General features: G+C 35.2%; 1 long non-coding RNA gene across 1 annotated transcript; it reads left to right on the forward strand.

Annotated features, from left to right (window-relative positions):
• The first annotated feature begins 2,879 nt into the window (after nucleotides 1-2,879).
• Nucleotides 2,880-4,918, forward strand: LOC148964988 (uncharacterized). Its single transcript, XR_016150736.1, has 2 exons — nucleotides 2,880-3,960; nucleotides 4,063-4,918. It is a non-coding gene; the product is annotated as an uncharacterized LOC148964988 (long non-coding RNA).
• Nucleotides 4,919-26,832: the final 21,914 nt, after the last annotated feature.

Below are 26,832 nucleotides of genomic sequence, written 5' to 3' on the forward strand. Positions count from 1 at the left end.
TTTACACTGAAAAATTACAATTGCATGAAATAATGTTATGAAATTGATTTTAATTTACATATAAGAAAGAATGATGCTACTTTTAAACATTTAACACTAAACCGCCAGTAGGTGGTGGCAGGCGACCGTCTTAATGAGTGAAAAAGTTCGCCTTAGGTTTAACAACCTATACTAAATTAACTAAATTAAAGAAACTAAATTAACGACATAAGCTTAATTTAAAATGTCTTAGGAACTAGGATATTTAGAGGTGGATAAACGCAATTGAAAGGTGGATAAACGCACTTTGGAGGTGGGTAAACGCAATTCCCGAATATTGGGAGGTGCGTAAACGGCATTTGCGCATTTAGCCTTCACTACATCCCTGGGTGTATGACATCACAGTACTGATTCGAAAGCATGCAGTGTACTTTGATCACCTTGACGAAGCACTGGGGAGACCGGGGGCAATTGTAACAGGGGGCAATTGTACCACACTCAATTCCTCCAATCAGAAACAAGCTAGAGTGATGACACTTAATCTGTACATGCCCAATAGGATTCTCTCTCTATCTGTGGAAAAGAAGCGTGACATTTTCAACTTTAGCAGAAGTTATTAACGACAAACTGATTTTGAGGTGTGAAAGTTATTTTTTGGATGTACAGTATTTTTCTTCTGCTGTCTAAAGTTTAGATGTCTGTCAATTTAAACTTGTATACATTTTATCCCTAGGTTATTGATTAAAAACGAACATAAACAACACTGTAACACTGTGTTACAGTTGCCCCCGAGCCACAAGGCCCATTGTAATAAGCTTGTTTGTGTGTGTTGACATACTTTTCTGTTAAAAAAATGAACATATTTCACTAAATTCTATTGTAAAACTTCATTTTAAAAGGGTGTATTAAAATAAATGTTTGTTCCAGTATTAACAAATCATCAATTAGCATTTTTTATATAAAATAATGTGTGTTTTATATGTGCTTGACAAAGTGGGAATATTATATAAACTCTTAAAATTAACAGCAGTAAAGTGATTACTTTGAGGTAGGCTTTTATTTGAGATAAAGTGGGTTAATAGGAGTTATTTCTCAGTGTTACAATTGCCCCCACACTGCATTTAATTGAATATTTTAGTCTTGTTCTTATAAGTAAAAATATATAAATTGTATTATTAATTAGTGCACATATATATGTTTCTTGTATCAAAAGATGACTAGTCTATCTCAAGTAGTTTGTGAGTTATTAAGGAAAATGTAAAATACGTTACAATTGCCCCGGGTCTCCCCTACAGACGATTGGTTTATGACATCACAGTCCTGATTCGAAAGCATACAGTATGATCTTGAAGCAGCACTGTACAGAGTACAGACGATTGGTGTATGACATCACAGTACTGATTCAAAAGCAAACAGTATGATCTTGAAGCAGCACTGTACAGAGTACATACGATTGGTGTATGACATCACAGTACTGATTTGAAAGCATACGTATGATCTTGAAGCAGCACTGTACAGAGTACAGACGATTGGTGTATGACATCACAGTACTGATTCGAAAGCAAACAGTATGATCTTGAAGCAGCACTGTACAGAGTACAGACGATTGGTGTATGACATCACAGTACTGTTTCGAAAGCATGTATGATCTTGAAGCAGCCGAACAACCAATACTTATGAAAGTAATTGGATCAAACATAAAAAAATAAGTATTCCTAACTTTTCAACGTTTACTTAACATATGTGTGTAACAAAAAAATATAAGCTACTAGGTGCACTTAAATGTATGCATAAATAAAATAATAAAAAAACATAATGCATGTCAACTACTACAATAATTGCATCAAAATTAAGTAAATCGATTATATCAGTTTAAGTAACTGTATGAGCCACGTGATATAGGCTATGCAATTTCCCGTGATGCCTATCCAGACAAAAAAAATATGAAACACATGTGAAGACGTTGAGAAGCGGTAAGCTTAATTTTTGTACTTAGGCCTACACATGATCATTTATTGCATTTTTGGTCAAGAAATTTACTTTTAACTGAATTTCAGAATTGCTACAAATTTTGCATCAACAATTAGAAACGTTTCTTACGAATGCAAACATTTGTAGTCTACATGTTAACGAATGAAATAAGTGTTTTGCACGCGAGTAGCTATATATTGTGTTTTTTCAAAATATATGACCATGATGTTGGCTCGTATATGCATTAATGGTGTGTTTACACCGAACGCGAATTTAATTGCGATAGCAGAGTACATTCATAGTCAATGCAAAGACGCGAAGACGCATCATTCGCGCCGGGCGTCGCGAATTGGGTGACTCGTTTGCCGCGAACGTCTTTCTCAGTAGAAAATTTTGAACTTGAGCGGGCTGCAGAAGATTCAAGCGTCTAACTAGACTTGACGTGTTTGACGCGTTCGGTGTGACCAATTCGGACTGCGCTCTCTCTCCCCCACGGATAGATTATAGGCCTACTTTATTAGCGAGTTGTTTTTGGATAAAACTAATGTACTTTGCATACTTACAAATTCCCATGTTCTCTATCTCTATTGTCTATAGGCCTACATGGATCGCGGGAAAGGGGGCCTTGGGCGCGGGTTAGCCTACTTTTGGTAACGTTAACATACAAATATTAATTTCGAAAGCACATTGCCTACAGCTCCGTGTGTGCACCATTTATCATTAAATAATGACAATCTTGATTCTAGCACAATATTATTCCTAAATGACAGCATTAATTCAGTAAATTAAACCTTCAAAATTATTATCAAAATAAGTAAATACCCTTTAAACAAAACTTTAGCTTCAAATAAAGATTGTAGATCTTTACTGTTTTCCAGTAGTTACTGCTAAAATGTTTTTGAAGAGATTCGTTCATAATGTCACGGGTGACAAAATCGCTCAGTAAACGGAACCTTCTTGATAGTCCTGAGTTTCCTAAGGGAACATATTGGGTGCAACACTCCACTACGGTTCCGGGTGTGATGGAAACATGCCCGTACTGATTAGCGCTAATGCATTGCAGGTGTGAGAGAGAGAGGAGCGGCACTCACACAGACTCCCTGTTTCATAAGCCACAATATAAAAGGAGCATTTAGAGAGTGTTTGCAGCGCGGTTGGTGGGTGTACAGTGTGTCAAGATTCCAAAGGGTTGACTCTGGACAGTGCTGGATACAGGCTTCCTTGGAAAAATCGTTGGAGTGATCGCCCATTCGAGTTTGCTGGGTCAGATTGATCATTTGTGGGAAGACTGCTGGACCGAGCTAGGGCTGGATCTGTGCTGTGGAAGGAGAGAGGAAAGATAAGTGAATTGTTTTCATCTTATGAACATTTGAACCACTTGAAGAGGATACAGTGAATGTGGATCTGACTGTTGGAGGAGCTATGTGTTTCAGAGTGTGATGAGGAGGAATTAAAAGTGAAAACCCTGTAAACGAGCGTAACGGACGGAGTGGGGCCTCTGTCCAACCCTATCGTGTGAGTGAATTGCAGTGCTTTTGCCTTATTGATACACATTGATTTATTGCTGTGGAATTGAAGTGAACACACGTGTGCTGTGTCTTTGTTGAGAAGTGGCCCCCATCCATGCTTACACGTTCGTGGAAGGTTATTATATCTGCCCCCGTCAGAAGCCCAGAGTGATACAGTGAACTGAAAAGAGAGTACTTTGTATTGTGAAGATCCCCACCTGTTCTACTTGCTGTTTGAGACTAGAAGCATACAGCACCACTGGTAAAGTAACTTTATGACTCACTGTCCCCCTATTGTGAACTGAAGAGAGAGTACTGTGTACTGTGACTATCCTCACCTGTTCTACTTACTGTTTGAGCCCAGAAGTATACAGCAACGCTGATAAAGTAATCGTTTAACCCACTGTCGCCCTACTGTGAACTGAGGAGAGAGTACTTTGTACTGTGAAGATCCACACCTGTTCTACTTGCTGTTTGAGCCCAGAAGCATACAGCACCACTGGTAAAGTAACCTTATGACTCACTGTCTCCCTATTGTGAACTGAAGAGAGAGTACTGTGTACTGTGAATATCCTCACCTGTTCTACTTACTGTTTGAGCCCAGAAGTATACAGCAACGCTGATAAAGTAATCGTTTAATCCACTGCTTCATTACCGTGCACCCACGAGAGTACCCTGTACTGTGAAGAATCCTTACCTGCCATACTTACCGTCTGAGTCTGGAAGTCTGCAGCACCGCTGGGGAAAAAAAGTAAGCTTTTAATCCACTGCTTTATTATCGTGCACCAACGAGAGTACTCTGTACTGTGAAGAATCCTTACCCGCCATACTTACTGTCTGAGTCTGGAAGTCTGCAGCACCGCTGGGGGAAAAGTAAGCTTTTAATCCACTGTTTTATTATCGTGCACCAACGAGAGTACTCTGTACTGTGAAGAATCCTTACCCGCCATACTTACTGTCCGAGTCTGGAAGTCTGCAGCACCGCTGGGGGAAAAGTAAGCTTTTAATCCACTGCTTTATTATCGTGCACCAACGAGAGTACTCTGTACTGTGAAGAATCCTTACCTGCCATACTTACTGTCTGAGTCTGGAAGTCTGCAGCACCGCTGGGGGAAAAGTAAGCTTTTAATCCACTGCTTTATTATCGTGCACCAACGAGAGTACTCTGTACTGTGAAGAATCCTTACCCGCCATACTTACTGTCTGAGTCTGGAAGTCTGCAGCACCGCTGGGGAAGAGTAAGCTTCTAATCCACTGCTTCATTACTGTGCACCAACGAGAGTACTTTGTACCGTGAAGAATCCTTACCTGACATACTTTCTCTTGGGTCTGGAAGTCTGCAGCACCGCTGGGGAGAAGTAAGCTTCAACCCCCCTGCTCCATCATCATACATCGACGAGAGTCTCTTGAACTGTGAGAAACCTTTGGCTTAATAAAGATTGTTACTCCTTTGAAATTTATCTCTGTCTCCGGGTCCTCTGTTGTGTGCCTGTGGTGTCGGCTCCTCACGGTGGTGACTCAGTTAGAGGGGGGGGTGGTTGGTCACCCGAGCGTTCCTCCCCTCGACCTGTGACAATAACCTCTGGAGGAAAGTCATTAATTAACTTCTGTTTTGTTTAAATTAATAGATATTATGTAATAGACTATTTTTTATATATTTATAGGTATTTAATAATGGACTAATTTGTTGCATTTAATTGTTTTTTTTTTTATTGGTTTTTGAAAAAAATAATATATATATATATATATATATATAGACACACACACACACACACACACACACACACACACACACACACACACACACACACACACACACACACACACTAAGATTGTTTAATATTTTTAAAAGAAGTCTCTTCTGCCCACCAAGCCTTCATTTCTTTGATCCAAGAAAAACTGTAATATTGTGACTATATTATTATTATTATTTTAACAACTATTTTCTATTTGAATATATTTTAAGATGCAATTTAAATAAATAATAAAGTGAAATGCTTTATTGTGTGTGATTTGCATGTTATTTATTTTAAGACATGTAAGCTGAAGATCTAAACTAAGTTAAAATGGTTGGTTCAACTGATTTAATTGTCTTATTTTATATATATAAATGAGCTTAAATTTTAAGTTAACAGAACTAAGATTTATTTTGATCTCACATGGCCTGCACTGTGTTGGATTTACTTAAAAGATATGTGCACATTTTTTGATACAAAAATGGTGCATATATATTTTAAGTAAATCCAACTCATCATTTTTTAGAGTGTGGACAATATGAAACTAAAACGACATAAGCTTAATTTAAAATGTCTTAGGAACTACTGGATATTTAGAGGTGGATAAACGTAATTGAAAGGTGGATAAACGCACTTTGGAGGTGCAAACGCAATTCCCGAATATTGGGAGGTGGGTAAATGGCATTTACGTGCATTTAGCCTCCACTACATCCCTGGGTATGACATCACAGTACTGATTCGAAAATATACAGTGATCAACTAGAAGCAGCACTATACAGAGTACAGACGATTGGTGTATGACATCACAGTACTGATTCGAAAGCATACAGCAGACAGTGATCGACAGCACTGTACAGAGTACAGACGATTGGTGTATGCAGAGGTGTAGTTGAAGAGGTGGGTAAACTATAAATTCTGGTGGACCAAGACATGGTCACCAGGTAAGGTGGGCCACTGCCTACCGGTGTATGTGTGTCTCCTGATGACATTGCTATATAGGGAGGGCTCGACATTAAGCCTTTTCATATGCTAAGTAAATCTGCCTTTCACTTGTCCGAGTAAAAAAGTTGCTTGTTCAGATTTTTTAAAAATTTGACTTATTCTTCAAAAATATTCTCATCATTGATATATCAGCTTTGATATTTAAATCACCATATTGTAATTTCTGCACCTTTAAAGGGCACCCCCCTCCCCCAATATTATCAAATGTATGCTTCATATTTCATTTTAAATTCCTAAATTTGATCAATAAATTCAATTATTTCTAATAATAAGACACCATAGGGCTGTTACTCTAGGGGTTGATCAAATTAAATCATTTACACTGAAAAATTACAATTGCATGAAATAATGTTATGAAATTGATTTTAATTTACATATAAGAAAGAATGATGCTACTTTTAAACATTTAACACTAAACCGCCAGTAGGTGGTGGCAGGCGACCGTCTTAATGAGTAAAAAAGTTCGCCTTAGGTTTAACAACCTATACTAAATTAACTAAATTAAAGAAACTAAATTAACGACATAAGCTTAATTTAAAATGTCTTAGGAACTAGGATATTTAGAGGTGGATAAACGCAATTGAAAGGTGGATAAACGCACTTTGGAGGTGGGTAAACGCAATTCCCGAATATTGGGAGGTGCGTAAACGGCATTTGCGCATTTAGCCTTCACTACATCCCTGGGTGTATGACATCACAGTACTGATTCGAAAGCATGCAGTGTACTTTGATCACCTTGACGAAGCACTGGGGAGACCGGGGGCAATTGTAACTAACAGGGGGCAATTGTACCACACTCAATTCCTCCAATCAGAAACAAGCTAGAGTGATGACACTTAATCTGTACATGCCCAATAGGATTCTCTCTCTATCTGTGGAAAAGAAGCGTGACATTTTCAACTTTAGCAGAAGTTATTAACGACAAACTGATTTTGAGGTGTGAAAGTTATTTTTTGGATGTACAGTATTTTTCTTCTGCTGTCTAAAGTTTAGATGTCTGTCAATTTAAACTTGTATACATTTTATCCCTAGGTTATTGATTAAAAACGAACATAAACAACACTGTAACACTGTGTTACAGTTGCCCCCGAGCCACAAGGCCCATTGTAATAAGCTTGTTTGTGTGTGTTGACATACTTTTCTGTTAAAAAAATGAACATATTTCACTAAATTCTATTGTAAAACTTCATTTTAAAAGGGTGTATTAAAAATAAATGTTTGTTCCAGTATTAACAAATCATCAATTAGCATTTTTTATATAAAATAATGTGTGTTTTATATGTGCTTGACAAAGTGGGAATATTATATAAACTCTTAAAATTAACAGCAGTAAAGTGATTACTTTGAGGTAGGCTTTTATTTGAGATAAAGTGGGTTAATAGGAGTTATTTCTCAGTGTTACAATTGCCCACACACTGCATTTAATTGAATATTTTAGTCTTGTTCTTATAAGTAAAAATATATAAATTGTATTATTAATTAGTGCACATATATATGTTTCTTGTATCAAAAGATGACTAGTCTATCTCAAGTAGTTTGTGAGTTATTAAGGAAAATGTAAAATACGTTACAATTGCCCCGGGTCTCCCCTACAGACGATTGGTTTATGACATCACAGTCCTGATTCGAAAGCATACAGTATGATCTTGAAGCAGCACTGTACAGAGTACAGACGATTGGTGTATGACATCACAGTACTGATTCAAAAGCAAACAGTATGATCTTGAAGCAGCACTGTACAGAGTACATACGATTGGTGTATGACATCACAGTACTGATTTGAAAGCATACGTATGATCTTGAAGCAGCACTGTACAGAGTACAGACGATTGGTGTATGACATCACAGTACTGATTCGAAAGCAAACAGTATGATCTTGAAGCAGCACTGTACAGAGTACAGACGATTGGTGTATGACATCACAGTACTGATTCAAAAGCAAGCAGTATGATCTTGAAGCAGCACTGTACAGAGTACATACGATTGGTCAACCCGGTCTCATCCCAAATCGTCATATAACTGACGTTTTGGGACGTCTTTTGACCATACGTCAATATTCGCCTTTTTAGGGCCCCCTTAAACGTCGGTAGATGAGGTTATGGGATCCTAACTCTACCCCATACCTAAACTTAACCCTAAACCTAACCCGTCACCTAACTGACGTTAAAGGTAAAGCGTCAGTTGTATGACGGCCCGGGATCGCCATCTACCGACGTTTAAGGGGGCCCTAAAAAGGCGGATATTGACGTATGGTCAAAATACGTCCCAAAACGTCAGTTATATGACGATTTGGGATGAGACTGTGTTAGATTGGTGTATGACATCACAGTACTGATTTGAAAGCATACGTATGATCTTGAAGCAGCACTGTACAGAGTACAGACGATTGGTGTATGACATCACAGTACTGTTTCGAAAGCATGTATGATCTTGAAGCAGCCGAACAACCAATACTTATGAAAGTAATTGGATCAAACATAAAAAAATAAGTATTCCTAACTTTTCAACGTTTACTTAACATATGTGTGTAACAAAAAAAATATAAGCTACTAGGTGCACTTAAATGTATGCATAAATAAAATAATAAAAAAACATAATGCATGTCAACTACTACAATAATTGCATCAAAATTAAGTAAATCGATTATATCAGTTTAAGTAACTGTATGAGCCACGTGATATAGGCTATGCAATTTCCCGTGATGCCTATCCAGACAAAAAAAATATGAAACACATGTGAAGACGTTGAGAAGCGGTAAGCTTAATTTTTGTACTTAGGCCTACACATGATCATTTATTGCATTTTTGGTCAAGAAATTTACTTTTAACTGAATTTCAGAATTGCTACAAATTTTGCATCAACAATTAGAAACGTTTCTTACGAATGCAAACATTTGTAGTCTACATGTTAACGAATGAAATAAGTGTTTTGCACGCGAGTAGCTATATATTGTGTTTTTTCAAAATATATGACCATGATGTTGGCTCGTATATGCATTAATGGTGTGTTTACACCGAACGCGAATTTAATTGCGATAGCAGAGTACATTCATAGTCAATGCAAAGACGCGAAGACGCATCATTCGCGCCGGGCGTCGCGAATTGGGTGACTTGTTTGCCGCGAACGTCTTTCTCAGTAGAAAATTTTGAACTTGAGCGGGCTGCAGAAGATTCAAGCGTCTAACTAGACTTGACGTGTTTGACGCGTTCGGTGTGACCAATTCGGACTGCGCTCTCTCTCCCCCACGGATAGATTATAGGCCTACTTTATTAGCGAGTTGTTTTTGGATAAAACTAATGTACTTTGCATGCTTACAAATTCCCATGTTCTCTATCTCTATTGTCTATAGGCCTACATGGATCGCGGGAAAGGGGGCCTTGGGCGCGGGTTAGCCTACTTTTGGTAACGTTAACATACAAATATTAATTTCGAAAGCACATTGCCTACAGCTCCGTGTGTGCACCATTTATCATTAAATAATGGCAATCTTGATTCTAGCACAATATTATTCCTAAATGACAGCATTAATTCAGTAAATTAAACCTTCAAAATTATTATCAAAATAAGTAAATACCCTTTAAACAAAACTTTAGCTTCAAATAAAGATTGTAGATCTTTACTGTTTTCCAGTAGTTACTGCTAAAATGTTTTTGAAGAGATTCGTTCATAACCTCTGGAGGAAAGTCATTAATTAACTTCTGTTTTGTTTAAATTAATAGATATTATTTAATAGACTATTTTTTTTATATTTATAGGTATTTAATAATGGACTAATTTGTTGCATTTAATTGTTTTTTTTTTATTGGTTTTTGAAAAAAATAATATATATATATATATATATATATATATATATATATAGACACACACACACACACACACACACACACACACACACACACACACACACACACACTAAGATTGTTTAATATTTTTAAAAGAAGTCTCTTCTGCCCACCAAGCCTTCATTTCTTTGATCCAAGAAAAACTGTAATATTGTGACTATATTATTATTATTATTATTTTAACAACTATTTTCTATTTGAATATATTTTAAGATGCAATTTAAATAAATAATAAAGTGAAATGCTTTATTGTGTGTGATTTGCATGTTATTTATTTTAAGACATGTAAGCTGAAGATCTAAACTAAGTTAAAATGGTTGGTTCAACTGATTTAATTGTCTTATTTTATATATATAAATGAGCTTAAATTTTAAGTTAACAGAACTAAGATTTATTTTGATCTCACATGGCCTGCACTGTGTTGGATTTACTTAAAAGATATGCACATTTTTTGATACAAAAATGGTGCATATATATTTTAAGTAAATCCAACTCATCATTTTTTAGAGTGTGGACAATATGAAACTAAAACGACATAAGCTTAATTTAAAATGTCTTAGGAACTACTGGATATTTAGAGGTGGATAAACGTAATTGAAAGGTGGATAAACGCACTTTGGAGGTGCAAACGCAATTCCCGAATATTGGGAGGTGGGTAAATGGCATTTACGTGCATTTAGCCTCCACTACATCCCTGGGTATGACATCACAGTACTGATTCGAAAATATACAGTGATCAACTAGAAGCAGCACTATACAGAGTACAGACGATTGGTGTATGACATCACAGTACTGATTCGAAAGCATACAGCAGACAGTGATCGACAGCACTGTACAGAGTACAGACGATTGGTGTATGCAGAGGTGTAGTTGAAGAGGTGGGTAAACTATAAATTCTGGTGGACCAAGACATGGTCACCAGGTAAGGTGGGCCACTGCCTACCGGTGTATGTGTGTCTCCTGATGACATTGCTATATAGGGAGGGCTCGACATTAAGCCTTTTCATATGCTAAGTAAATCTGCCTTTCACTTGTCCGAGTAAAAAAGTTGCTTGTTCGGATTTTTTAAAAATTTGACTTATTCTTAAAAAATATTCTCATCATTGATATATCAGCTTTGATATTTAAATCACCATATTGTAATTTCTGCACCTTTAAAGGGCACCCCCATCCCCCAATATTATTAAATGTATGCTTCATATTTCATTTTAAATTCCTAAATTTGATCAATAAATTCAATTATTTCTAATAATAAGACACCATAGGGCTGTTACTCTAGGGGTTGATCAAATTAAATCATTTACACTGAAAAATTACAATTGCATGAAATAATGTTATGAAATTGATTTTAATTTACATATAAGAAAGAATGATGCTACTTTTAAACATTTAACACTAAACCGCCAGTAGGTGGTGGCAGGCGACCGTCTTAATGAGTGAAAAAGTTCGCCTTAGGTTTAACAACCTATACTAAATTAACTAAATTAAAGAAACTAAATTAACGACATAAGCTTAATTTAAAATGTCTTAGGAACTAGGATATTTAGAGGTGGATAAACGCAATTGAAAGGTGGATAAACGCACTTTGGAGGTGGGTAAACGCAATTCCCGAATATTGGGAGGTGCGTAAACGGCATTTGCGCATTTAGCCTTCACTACATCCCTGGGTGTATGACATCACAGTACTGATTCGAAAGCATGCAGTGTACTTTGATCACCTTGACGAAGCACTGGGGAGACCGGGGGCAATTGTAACAGGGGGCAATTGTACCACACTCAATTCCTCCAATCAGAAACAAGCTAGAGTGATGACACTTAATCTGTACATGCCCAATAGGATTCTCTCTCTATCTGTGGAAAAGAAGCGTGACATTTTCAACTTTAGCAGAAGTTATTAACGACAAACTGATTTTGAGGTGTGAAAGTTATTTTTTGGATGTACAGTATTTTTCTTCTGCTGTCTAAAGTTTAGATGTCTGTCAATTTAAACTTGTATACATTTTATCCCTAGGTTATTGATTAAAAACGAACATAAACAACACTGTAACACTGTGTTACAGTTGCCCCCGAGCCACAAGGCCCATTGTAATAAGCTTGTTTGTGTGTGTTGACATACTTTTCTGTTAAAAAAATGAACATATTTCACTAAATTCTATTGTAAAACTTCATTTTAAAAGGGTGTATTAAAATAAATGTTTGTTCCAGTATTAACAAATCATCAATTAGCATTTTTTATATAAAATAATGTGTGTTTTATATGTGCTTGACAAAGTGGGAATATTATATAAACTCTTAAAATTAACAGCAGTAAAGTGATTACTTTGAGGTAGGCTTTTATTTGAGATAAAGTGGGTTAATAGGAGTTATTTCTCAGTGTTACAATTGCCCCCACACTGCATTTAATTGAATATTTTAGTCTTGTTCTTATAAGTAAAAATATATAAATTGTATTATTAATTAGTGCACATATATATGTTTCTTGTATCAAAAGATGACTAGTCTATCTCAAGTAGTTTGTGAGTTATTAAGGAAAATGTAAAATACGTTACAATTGCCCCGGGTCTCCCCTACAGACGATTGGTTTATGACATCACAGTCCTGATTCGAAAGCATACAGTATGATCTTGAAGCAGCACTGTACAGAGTACAGACGATTGGTGTATGACATCACAGTACTGATTCAAAAGCAAACAGTATGATCTTGAAGCAGCACTGTACAGAGTACATACGATTGGTGTATGACATCACAGTACTGATTTGAAAGCATACGTATGATCTTGAAGCAGCACTGTACAGAGTACAGACGATTGGTGTATGACATCACAGTACTGATTCGAAAGCAAACAGTATGATCTTGAAGCAGCACTGTACAGAGTACAGACGATTGGTGTATGACATCACAGTACTGTTTCGAAAGCATGTATGATCTTGAAGCAGCCGAACAACCAATACTTATGAAAGTAATTGGATCAAACATAAAAAAATAAGTATTCCTAACTTTTCAACGTTTACTTAACATATGTGTGTAACAAAAAAATATAAGCTACTAGGTGCACTTAAATGTATGCATAAATAAAATAATAAAAAAACATAATGCATGTCAACTACTACAATAATTGCATCAAAATTAAGTAAATCGATTATATCAGTTTAAGTAACTGTATGAGCCACGTGATATAGGCTATGCAATTTCCCGTGATGCCTATCCAGACAAAAAAAATATGAAACACATGTGAAGACGTTGAGAAGCGGTAAGCTTAATTTTTGTACTTAGGCCTACACATGATCATTTATTGCATTTTTGGTCAAGAAATTTACTTTTAACTGAATTTCAGAATTGCTACAAATTTTGCATCAACAATTAGAAACGTTTCTTACGAATGCAAACATTTGTAGTCTACATGTTAACGAATGAAATAAGTGTTTTGCACGCGAGTAGCTATATATTGTGTTTTTTCAAAATATATGACCATGATGTTGGCTCGTATATGCATTAATGGTGTGTTTACACCGAACGCGAATTTAATTGCGATAGCAGAGTACATTCATAGTCAATGCAAAGACGCGAAGACGCATCATTCGCGCCGGGCGTCGCGAATTGGGTGACTCGTTTGCCGCGAACGTCTTTCTCAGTAGAAAATTTTGAACTTGAGCGGGCTGCAGAAGATTCAAGCGTCTAACTAGACTTGACGTGTTTGACGCGTTCGGTGTGACCAATTCGGACTGCGCTCTCTCTCCCCCACGGATAGATTATAGGCCTACTTTATTAGCGAGTTGTTTTTGGATAAAACTAATGTACTTTGCATACTTACAAATTCCCATGTTCTCTATCTCTATTGTCTATAGGCCTACATGGATCGCGGGAAAGGGGGCCTTGGGCGCGGGTTAGCCTACTTTTGGTAACGTTAACATACAAATATTAATTTCGAAAGCACATTGCCTACAGCTCCGTGTGTGCACCATTTATCATTAAATAATGACAATCTTGATTCTAGCACAATATTATTCCTAAATGACAGCATTAATTCAGTAAATTAAACCTTCAAAATTATTATCAAAATAAGTAAATACCCTTTAAACAAAACTTTAGCTTCAAATAAAGATTGTAGATCTTTACTGTTTTCCAGTAGTTACTGCTAAAATGTTTTTGAAGAGATTCGTTCATAACCTCTGGAGGAAAGTCATTAATTAACTTCTGTTTTGTTTAAATTAATAGATATTATGTAATAGACTATTTTTTATATATTTATAGGTATTTAATAATGGACTAATTTGTTGCATTTAATTGTTTTTTTTTTTATTGGTTTTTGAAAAAAATAATATATATATATATATATATATATATATATATAGACACACACACACACACACACACACACACACACACACACACACACACACACACACACACTAAGATTGTTTAATATTTTTAAAAGAAGTCTCTTCTGCCCACCAAGCCTTCATTTCTTTGATCCAAGAAAAACTGTAATATTGTGACTATATTATTATTATTCTTTTAACAACTATTTTCTATTTGAATATATTTTAAGATGCAATTTAAATAAATAATAAAGTGAAATGCTTTATTGTGTGTGATTTGCATGTTATTTATTTTAAGACATGTAAGCTGAAGATCTAAACTAAGTTAAAATGGTTGGTTCAACTGATTTAATTGTCTTATTTTATATATATAAATTAGCTTAAATTTTAAGTTAACAGAACTAAGATTTATTTTGATCTCACATGGCCTGCACTGTGTTGGATTTACTTAAAAGATATGTGCACATTTTTTGATACAAAAATGGTGCATATATATTTTAAGTAAATCCAACTCATCATTTTTTAGAGTGTGGACAATATGAAACTAAAACGACATAAGCTTAATTTAAAATGTCTTAGGAACTACTGGATATTTAGAGGTGGATAAACGTAATTGAAAGGTGGATAAACGCACTTTGGAGGTGCAAACGCAATTCCCGAATATTGGGAGGTGGGTAAATGGCATTTACGTGCATTTAGCCTCCACTACATCCCTGGGTATGACATCACAGTACTGATTCGAAAATATACAGTGATCAACTAGAAGCAGCACTATACAGAGTACAGACGATTGGTGTATGACATCACAGTACTGATTCGAAAGCATACAGCAGACAGTGATCGACAGCACTGTACAGAGTACAGACGATTGGTGTATGCAGAGGTGTAGTTGAAGAGGTGGGTAAACTATAAATTCTGGTGGACCAAGACATGGTCACCAGGTAAGGTGGGCCACTGCCTACCGGTGTATGTGTGTCTCCTGATGACATTGCTATATAGGGAGGGCTCGACATTAAGCCTTTTCATATGCTAAGTAAATCTGCCTTTCACTTGTCCGAGTAAAAAAGTTGCTTGTTCAGATTTTTTAAAAATTTGACTTATTCTTCAAAAATATTCTCATCATTGATATATCAGCTTTGATATTTAAATCACCATATTGTAATTTCTGCACCTTTAAAGGGCACCCCCCTCCCCCAATATTATCAAATGTATGCTTCATATTTCATTTTAAATTCCTAAATTTGATCAATAAATTCAATTATTTCTAATAATAAGACACCATAGGGCTGTTACTCTAGGGGTTGATCAAATTAAATCATTTACACTGAAAAATTACAATTGCATGAAATAATGTTATTAAATTGATTTTAATTTACATATAAGAAAGAATGATGCTACTTTTAAACATTTAACACTAAACCGCCAGTAGGTGGTGGCAGGCGACCGTCTTAATGAGTGAAAAAGTTCGCCTTAGGTTTAACAACCTATACTAAATTAACTAAATTAAAGAAACTAAATTAACGACATAAGCTTAATTTAAAATGTCTTAGGAACTAGGATATTTAGAGGTGGATAAACGCAATTGAAAGGTGGATAAACGCACTTTGGAGGTGGGTAAACGCAATTCCCGAATATTGGGAGGTGCGTAAACGGCATTTGCGCATTTAGCCTTCACTACATCCCTGGGTGTATGACATCACAGTACTGATTCGAAAGCATGCAGTGTACTTTGATCACCTTGACGAAGCACTGGGGAGACCGGGGGCAATTGTAACAGGGGGCAATTGTACCACACTCAATTCCTCCAATCAGAAACAAGCTAGAGTGATGACACTTAATCTGTACATGCCCAATAGGATTCTCTCTCTATCTGTGGAAAAGAAGCGTGACATTTTCAACTTTAGCAGAAGTTATTAACGACAAACTGATTTTGAGGTGTGAAAGTTATTTTTTGGATGTACAGTATTTTTCTTCTGCTGTCTAAAGTTTAGATGTCTGTCAATTTAAACTTGTATACATTTTATCCCTAGGTTATTGATTAAAAACGAACATAAACAACACTGTAACACTGTGTTACAGTTGCCCCCGAGCCACAAGACCCATTGTAATAAGCTTGTTTGTGTGTGTTGACATACTTTTCTGTTAAAAAAATGAACATATTTCACTAAATTCTATTGTAAAACTTCATTTTAAAAGGGTGTATTAAAAATAAATGTTTGTTCCAGTATTAACAAATCATCAATTAGCATTTTTTATATAAAATAATGTGTGTTTTATATGTGCTTGACAAAGTGGGAATATTATATAAACTCTTAAAATTAACAGCAGTAAAGTGATTACTTTGAGGTAGGCTTTTATTTGAGATAAAGTGGGTTAATAGGAGTTATTTCTCAGTGTTACAATTGCCCACACACTGCATTTAATTGAATATTTTAGTCTTGTTCTTATAAGTAAAAATATATAAATTGTATTATTAATTAGTGCACATATATATGTTTCTTGTATCAAAAGATGACTAGTCTATCTCAAGTAGTTTGTGAGTTATTAAGGAAAATGTAAAATACGTTACAATTGCCCCGGGTCTCCCCTACAGACGATTGGTTTATGACATCACAGTCCTGATTCGAAAGCATACAGTATGATCTTGAAGCAGCACTGTACAGAGTACAGACGATTGGTGTATGACATCACAGTACTGATTCAAAAGCAAGCAGTATGATCTTGAAGCAGCACTGTACAGAGTACATACGATTGGTGTATGACATCACAGTACTGATTTGAAAGCATACGTATGATCTTGAAGCAGCACTGTACAGAGTACAGACGATTGGTGTATGACATCACAGTACTGATTCGAAAGCAAACAGTATGATCTTGAAGCAGCACTGTACAGAGTACAGACGATTGGTGTATGACATCACAGTACTGTTTCGAAAGCATGTATGATCTTGAAGCAGCCGAACAACCAATACTTATGAAAGTAATTGGATCAAACATAAAAAAATAAGTATTCCTAACTTTTCAACGTTTACTTAACATATGTGTGTAACAAAAAAAATATAAGCTACTAGGTGCACTTAAATGTATGCATAAATAAAATAATAAAAAAACATAATGCATGTCAACTACTACAATAATTGCATCAAAATTAAGTAAATCGATTATATCAGTTTAAGTAACTGTATGAGCCACGTGATATAGGCTATGCAATTTCCCGTGATGCCTATCCAGACAAAAAAAATATGAAACACATGTGAAGACGTTGAGAAGCGGTAAGCTTAATTTTTGTACTTAGGCCTACACATGATCATTTATTGCATTTTTGGTCAAGAAATTTACTTTTAACTGAATTTCAGAATTGCTACAAATTTTGCATCAACAATTAGAAACGTTTCTTACGAATGCAAACATTTGTAGTCTACATGTTAACGAATGAAATAAGTGTTTTGCACGCGAGTAGCTATATATTGTGTTTTTTCAAAATATATGACCATGATGTTGGCTCGTATATGCATTAATGGTGTGTTTACACCGAACGCGAATTTAATTGCGATAGCAGAGTACATTCATAGTCAATGCAAAGACGCGAAGACGCATCATTCGCGCCGGGCGTCGCGAATTGGGTGACTTGTTTGCCGCGAACGTCTTTCTCAGTAGAAAATTTTGAACTTGAGCGGGCTGCAGAAGATTCAAGCGTCTAACTAGACTTGACGTGTTTGACGCGTTCGGTGTGACCAATTCGGACTGCGCTCTCTCTCCCCCACGGATAGATTATAGGCCTACTTTATTAGCGAGTTGTTTTTGGATAAAACTAATGTACTTTGCATACTTACAAATTCCCATGTTCTCTATCTCTATTGTCTATAGGCCTACATGGATCGCGGGAAAGGGGGCCTTGGGCGCGGGTTAGCCTACTTTTGGTAACGTTAACATACAAATATTAATTTCGAAAGCACATTGCCTACAGCTCCGTGTGTGCACCATTTATCATTAAATAATGGCAATCTTGATTCTAGCACAATATTATTCCTAAATGACAGCATTAATTCAGTAAATTAAACCTTCAAAATTATTATCAAAATAAGTAAATACCCTTTAAACAAAACTTTAGCTTCAAATAAAGATTGTAGATCTTTACTGTTTTCCAGTAGTTACTGCTAAAATGTTTTTGAAGAGATTCGTTCATAACCTCTGGAGGAAAGTCATTAATTAACTTCTGTTTTGTTTAAATTAATAGATATTATTTAATAGACTATTTTTTTTATATTTATAGGTATTTAATAATGGACTAATTTGTTGCATTTAATTGTTTTTTTTTTATTGGTTTTTGAAAAAAATAATATATATATATATATATATATATATATATATAGACACACACACACACACACACACACACACTAAGATTGTTTAATATTTTTAAAAGAAGTCTCTTCTGCCCACCAAGCCTTCATTTCTTTGATCCAAGAAAAACTGTAATATTGTGACTATATTATTATTATTATTATTTTAACAACTATTGTCTATTTGAATATATTTTAAGATGCAATTTAAATAAATAATAAAGTGAAATGCTTTATTGTGTGTGATTTGCATGTTATTTATTTTAAGACATGTAAGCTGAAGATCTAAACTAAGTTAAAATGGTTGGTTCAACTGATTTAATTGTCTTATTTTATATATATAAATGAGCTTAAATTTTAAGTTAACAGAACTAAGATTTATTTTGATCTCACATGGCCTGCACTGTGTTGGATTTACTTAAAAGATATGCACATTTTTTGATACAAAAATGGTGCATATATATTTTAAGTAAATCCAACTCATCATTTTTTAGAGTGTGGACAATATGAAACTAAAACGACATAAGCTTAATTTAAAATGTCTTAGGAACTACTGGATATTTAGAGGTGGATAAACGTAATTGAAAGGTGGATAAACGCACTTTGGAGGTGCAAACGCAATTCCCGAATATTGGGAGGTGGGTAAATGGCATTTACGTGCATTTAGCCTCCACTACATCCCTGGGTATGACATCACAGTACTGATTCGAAAATATACAGTGATCAACTAGAAGCAGCACTATACAGAGTACAGACGATTGGTGTATGACATCACAGTACTGATTCGAAAGCATACAGCAGACAGTGATCGACAGCACTGTACAGAGTACAGACGATTGGTGTATGCAGAGGTGTAGTTGAAGAGGTGGGTAAACTATAAATTCTGGTGGACCAAGACATGGTCACCAGGTAAGGTGGGCCACTGCCTACCGGTGTATGTGTGTCTCCTGATGACATTGCTATATAGGGAGGGCTCGACATTAAGCCTTTTCATATGCTAAGTAAATCTGCCTTTCACTTGTCCGAGTAAAAAAGTTGCTTGTTCGGATTTTTTAAAAATTTGACTTATTCTTAAAAAATATTCTCATCATTGATATATCAGCTTTGATATTTAAATCACCATATTGTAATTTCTGCACCTTTAAAGGGCACCCCCATCCCCCAATATTATTAAATGTATGCTTCATATTTCATTTTAAATTCCTAAATTTGATCAATAAATTCAATTATTTCTAATAATAAGACACCATAGGGCTGTTACTCTAGGGGTTGATCAAATTAAATCATTTACACTGAAAAATTACAATTGCATGAAATAATGTTATGAAATTGATTTTAATTTACATATAAGAAAGAATGATGCTACTTTTAAACATTTAACACTAAACCGCCAGTAGGTGGTGGCAGGCGACCGTCTTAATGAGTGAAAAAGTTCGCCTTAGGTTTAACAACCTATACTAAATTAACTAAATTAAAGAAACTAAATTAACGACATAAGCTTAATTTAAAATGTCTTAGGAACTAGGATATTTAGAGGTGGATAAACGCAATTGAAAGGTGGATAAACGCACTTTGGAGGTGGGTAAACGCAATTCCCGAATATTGGGAGGTGCGTAAACGGCATTTGCGCATTTAGCCTTCACTACATCCCTGGGTGTATGACATCACAGTACTGATTCGAAAGCATGCAGTGTACTTTGATCACCTTGACGAAGCACTGGGGAGACCGGGGGCAATTGTAACAGGGGGCAATTGTACCACACTCAATTCCTCCAATCAGAAACAAGCTAGAGTGATGACACTTAATCTGTACATGCCCAATAGGATTCTCTCTCTATCTGTGGAAAAGAAGCGTGACATTTTCAACTTTAGCAGAAGTTATTAACGACAAACTGATTTTGAGGTGTGAAAGTTATTTTTTGGATGTACAGTATTTTTCTTCTGCTGTCTAAAGTTTAGATGTCTGTCAATTTAAACTTGTATACATTTTATCCCTAGGTTATTGATTAAAAACGAACATAAACAACACTGTAACACTGTGTTACAGTTGCCCCCGAGCCACAAGGCCCATTGTAATAAGCTTGTTTGTGTGTGTTGACATACTTTTCTGTTAAAAAAATGAACATATTTCACTAAATTCTATTGTAAAACTTCATTTTAAAAGGGTGTATTAAAATAAATGTTTGTTCCAGTATTAACAAATCATCAATTAGCATTTTTTATATAAAATAATGTGTGTTTTATATGTGCTTGACAAAGTGGGAATATTATATAAACTCTTAAAATTAACAGCAGTAAAGTGATTACTTTGAGGTAGGCTTTTATTTGAGATAAAGTGGGTTAATAGGAGTTATTTCTCAGTGTTACAATTGCCCCCACACTGCATTTAATTGAATATTTTAGTCTTGTTCTTATAAGTAAAAATATATAAATTGTATTATTAATTAGTGCACATATATATGTTTCTTGTATCAAAAGATGACTAGTCTATCTCAAGTAGTTTGTGAGTTATTAAGGAAAATGTAAAATACGTTACAATTGCCCCGGGTCTCCCCTACAGACGATTGGTTTATGACATCACAGTCCTGATTCGAAAGCATACAGTATGATCTTGAAGCAGCACTGTACAGAGTACAGACGATTGGTGTATGACATCACAGTACTGATTCAAAAGCAAACAGTATGATCTTGAAGCAGCACTGTACAGAGTACATACGATTGGTGTATGACATCACAGTACTGATTTGAAAGCATACGTATGATCTTGAAGCAGCACTGTACAGAGTACAGACGATTGGTGTATGACATCACAGTACTGATTCGAAAGCAAACAGTATGATCTTGAAGCAGCACTGTACAGAGTACAGACGATTGGTGTATGACATCACAGTACTGTTTCGAAAGCATGTATGATCTTGAAGCAGCCGAACAACCAATACTTATGAAAGTAATTGGATCAAACATAAAAAAATAAGTATTCCTAACTTTTCAACGTTTACTTAACATATGTGTGTAACAAAAAAATATAAGCTACTAGGTGCACTTAAATGTATGCATAAATAAAATAATAAAAAAACATAATGCATGTCAACTACTACAATAATTGCATCAAAATTAAGTAAATCGATTATATCAGTTTAAGTAACTGTATGAGCCACGTGATATAGGCTATGCAATTTCCCGTGATGCCTATCCAGACAAAAAAAATATGAAACACATGTGAAGACGTTGAGAAGCGGTAAGCTTAATTTTTGTACTTAGGCCTACACATGATCATTTATTGCATTTTTGGTCAAGAAATTTACTTTTAACTGAATTTCAGAATTGCTACAAATTTTGCATCAACAATTAGAAACGTTTCTTACGAATGCAAACATTTGTAGTCTACATGTTAACGAATGAAATAAGTGTTTTGCACGCGAGTAGCTATATATTGTGTTTTTTCAAAATATATGACCATGATGTTGGCTCGTATATGCATTAATGGTGTGTTTACACCGAACGCGAATTTAATTGCGATAGCAGAGTACATTCATAGTCAATGCAAAGACGCGAAGACGCATCATTCGCGCCGGGCGTCGCGAATTGGGTGACTCGTTTGCCGCGAACGTCTTTCTCAGTAGAAAATTTTGAACTTGAGCGGGCTGCAGAAGATTCAAGCGTCTAACTAGACTTGACGTGTTTGACGCGTTCGGTGTGACCAATTCGGACTGCGCTCTCTCTCCCCCACGGATAGATTATAGGCCTACTTTATTAGCGAGTTGTTTTTGGATAAAACTAATGTACTTTGCATACTTACAAATTCCCATGTTCTCTATCTCTATTGTCTATAGGCCTACATGGATCGCGGGAAAGGGGGCCTTGGGCGCGGGTTAGCCTACTTTTGGTAACGTTAACATACAAATATTAATTTCGAAAGCACATTGCCTACAGCTCCGTGTGTGCACCATTTATCATTAAATAATGACAATCTTGATTCTAGCACAATATTATTCCTAAATGACAGCATTAATTCAGTAAATTAAACCTTCAAAATTATTATCAAAATAAGTAAATACCCTTTAAACAAAACTTTAGCTTCAAATAAAGATTGTAGATCTTTACTGTTTTCCAGTAGTTACTGCTAAAATGTTTTTGAAGAGATTCGTTCATAACCTCTGGAGGAAAGTCATTAATTAACTTCTGTTTTGTTTAAATTAATAGATATTATGTAATAGACTATTTTTTATATATTTATAGGTATTTAATAATGGACTAATTTGTTGCATTTAATTGTTTTTTTTTTTATTGGTTTTTGAAAAAAATAATATATATATATATATATATATATATATATATAGACACACACACACACACACACACACACACACACACACACACACACACACACACACACACACACACACACACACACACACACACTAAGATTGTTTAATATTTTTAAAAGAAGTCTCTTCTGCCCACCAAGCCTTCATTTCTTTGATCCAAGAAAAACTGTAATATTGTGACTATATTATTATTATTATTTTAACAACTATTTTCTATTTGAATATATTTTAAGATGCAATTTAAATAAATAATAAAGTGAAATGCTTTATTGTGTGTGATTTGCATGTTATTTATTTTAAGACATGTAAGCTGAAGATCTAAACTAAGTTAAAATGGTTGGTTCAACTGATTTAATTGTCTTATTTTATATATATAAATGAGCTTAAATTTTAAGTTAACAGAACTAAGATTTATTTTGATCTCACATGGCCTGCACTGTGTTGGATTTACTTAAAAGATATGTGCACATTTTTTGATACAAAAATGGTGCATATATATTTTAAGTAAATCCAACTCATCATTTTTTAGAGTGTGGACAATATGAAACTAAAACGACATAAGCTTAATTTAAAATGTCTTAGGAACTACTGGATATTTAGAGGTGGATAAACGTAATTGAAAGGTGGATAAACGCACTTTGGAGGTGCAAACGCAATTCCCGAATATTGGGAGGTGGGTAAATGGCATTTACGTGCATTTAGCCTCCACTACATCCCTGGGTATGACATCACAGTACTGATTCGAAAATATACAGTGATCAACTAGAAGCAGCACTATACAGAGTACAGACGATTGGTGTATGACATCACAGTACTGATTCGAAAGCATACAGCAGACAGTGATCGACAGCACTGTACAGAGTACAGACGATTGGTGTATGCAGAGGTGTAGTTGAAGAGGTGGGTAAACTATAAATTCTGGTGGACCAAGACATGGTCACCAGGTAAGGTGGGCCACTGCCTACCGGTGTATGTGTGTCTCCTGATGACATTGCTATATAGGGAGGGCTCGACATTAAGCCTTTTCATATGCTAAGTAAATCTGCCTTTCACTTGTCCGAGTAAAAAAGTTGCTTGTTCAGATTTTTTAAAAATTTGACTTATTCTTCAAAAATATTCTCATCATTGATATATCAGCTTTGATATTTAAATCACCATATTGTAATTTCTGCACCTTTAAAGGGCACCCCCCTCCCCCAATATTATCAAATGTATGCTTCATATTTCATTTTAAATTCCTAAATTTGATCAATAAATTCAATTATTTCTAATAATAAGACACCATAGGGCTGTTACTCTAGGGGTTGATCAAATTAAATCATTTACACTGAAAAATTACAATTGCATGAAATAATGTTATGAAATTGATTTTAATTTACATATAAGAAAGAATGATGCTACTTTTAAACATTTAACACTAAACCGCCAGTAGGTGGTGGCAGGCGACCGTCTTAATGAGTAAAAAAGTTCGCCTTAGGTTTAACAACCTATACTAAATTAACTAAATTAAAGAAACTAAATTAACGACATAAGCTTAATTTAAAATGTCTTAGGAACTAGGATATTTAGAGGTGGATAAACGCAATTGAAAGGTGGATAAACGCACTTTGGAGGTGGGTAAACGCAATTCCCGAATATTGGGAGGTGCGTAAACGGCATTTGCGCATTTAGCCTTCACTACATCCCTGGGTGTATGACATCACAGTACTGATTCGAAAGCATGCAGTGTACTTTGATCACCTTGACGAAGCACTGGGGAGACCGGGGGCAATTGTAACAGGGGGCAATTGTACCACACTCAATTCCTCCAATCAGAAACAAGCTAGAGTGATGACACTTAATCTGTACATGCCCAATAGGATTCTCTCTCTATCTGTGGAAAAGAAGCGTGACATTTTCAACTTTAGCAGAAGTTATTAACGACAAACTGATTTTGAGGTGTGAAAGTTATTTTTTGGATGTACAGTATTTTTCTTCTGCTGTCTAAAGTTTAGATGTCTGTCAATTTAAACTTGTATACATTTTATCCCTAGGTTATTGATTAAAAACGAACATAAACAACACTGTAACACTGTGTTACAGTTGCCCCCGAGCCACAAGGCCCATTGTAATAAGCTTGTTTGTGTGTGTTGACATACTTTTCTGTTAAAAAAATGAACATATTTCACTAAATTCTATTGTAAAACTTCATTTTAAAAGGGTGTATTAAAAATAAATGTTTGTTCCAGTATTAACAAATCATCAATTAGCATTTTTTATATAAAATAATGTGTGTTTTATATGTGCTTGACAAAGTGGGAATATTATATAAACTCTTAAAATTAACAGCAGTAAAGTGATTACTTTGAGGTAGGCTTTTATTTGAGATAAAGTGGGTTAATAGGAGTTATTTCTCAGTGTTACAATTGCCCCCACACTGCATTTAATTGAATATTTTAGTCTTGTTCTTATAAGTAAAAATATATAAATTGTATTATTAATTAGTGCACATATATATGTTTCTTGTATCAAAAGATGACTAGTCTATCTCAAGTAGTTTGTGAGTTATTAAGGAAAATGTAAAATACGTTACAATTGCCCCGGGTCTCCCCTACAGACGATTGGTTTATGACATCACAGTCCTGATTCGAAAGCATACAGTATGATCTTGAAGCAGCACTGTACAGAGTACAGACGATTGGTGTATGACATCACAGTACTGATTCAAAAGCAAGCAGTATGATCTTGAAGCAGCACTGTACAGAGTACATACGATTGGTGTATGACATCACAGTACTGATTTGAAAGCATACGTATGATCTTGAAGCAGCACTGTACAGAGTACAGACGATTGGTGTATGACATCACAGTACTGATTCGAAAGCAAACAGTATGATCTTGAAGCAGCACTGTACAGAGTACAGACGATTGGTGTATGACATCACAGTACTGTTTCGAAAGCATGTATGATCTTGAAGCAGCCGAACAACCAATACTTATGAAAGTAATTGGATCAAACATAAAAAAATAAGTATTCCTAACTTTTCAACGTTTACTTAACATATGTGTGTAACAAAAAAAATATAAGCTACTAGGTGCACTTAAATGTATGCATAAATAAAATAATAAAAAAACATAATGCATGTCAACTACTACAATAATTGCATCAAAATTAAGTAAATCGATTATATCAGTTTAAGTAACTGTATGAGCCACGTGATATAGGCTATGCAATTTCCCGTGATGCCTATCCAGACAAAAAAAATATGAAACACATGTGAAGACGTTGAGAAGCGGTAAGCTTAATTTTTGTACTTAGGCCTACACATGATCATTTATTGCATTTTTGGTCAAGAAATTTACTTTTAACTGAATTTCAGAATTGCTACAAATTTTGCATCAACAATTAGAAACGTTTCTTACGAATGCAAACATTTGTAGTCTACATGTTAACGAATGAAATAAGTGTTTTGCACGCGAGTAGCTATATATTGTGTTTTTTCAAAATATATGACCATGATGTTGGCTCGTATATGCATTAATGGTGTGTTTACACCGAACGCGAATTTAATTGCGATAGCAGAGTACATTCATAGTCAATGCAAAGACGCGAAGACGCATCATTCGCGCCGAGCGTCGCGAATTGGGTGACTTGTTTGCCGCGAACGTCTTTCTCAGTAGAAAATTTTGAACTTGAGCGGGCTGCAGAAGATTCAAGCGTCTAACTAGACTTGACGTGTTTGACGCGTTCGGTGTGACCAATTCGGACTGCGCTCTCTCTCCCCCACGGATAGATTATAGGCCTACTTTATTAGCGAGTTGTT

Source organism: Pimephales promelas, chromosome 25 (genome assembly GCF_988280905.1).
Source record: "Pimephales promelas chromosome 25, fPimPro1.hap1.1, whole genome shotgun sequence".
NCBI classification, from domain to species: domain Eukaryota; kingdom Metazoa; phylum Chordata; class Actinopteri; order Cypriniformes; family Leuciscidae; genus Pimephales; species Pimephales promelas.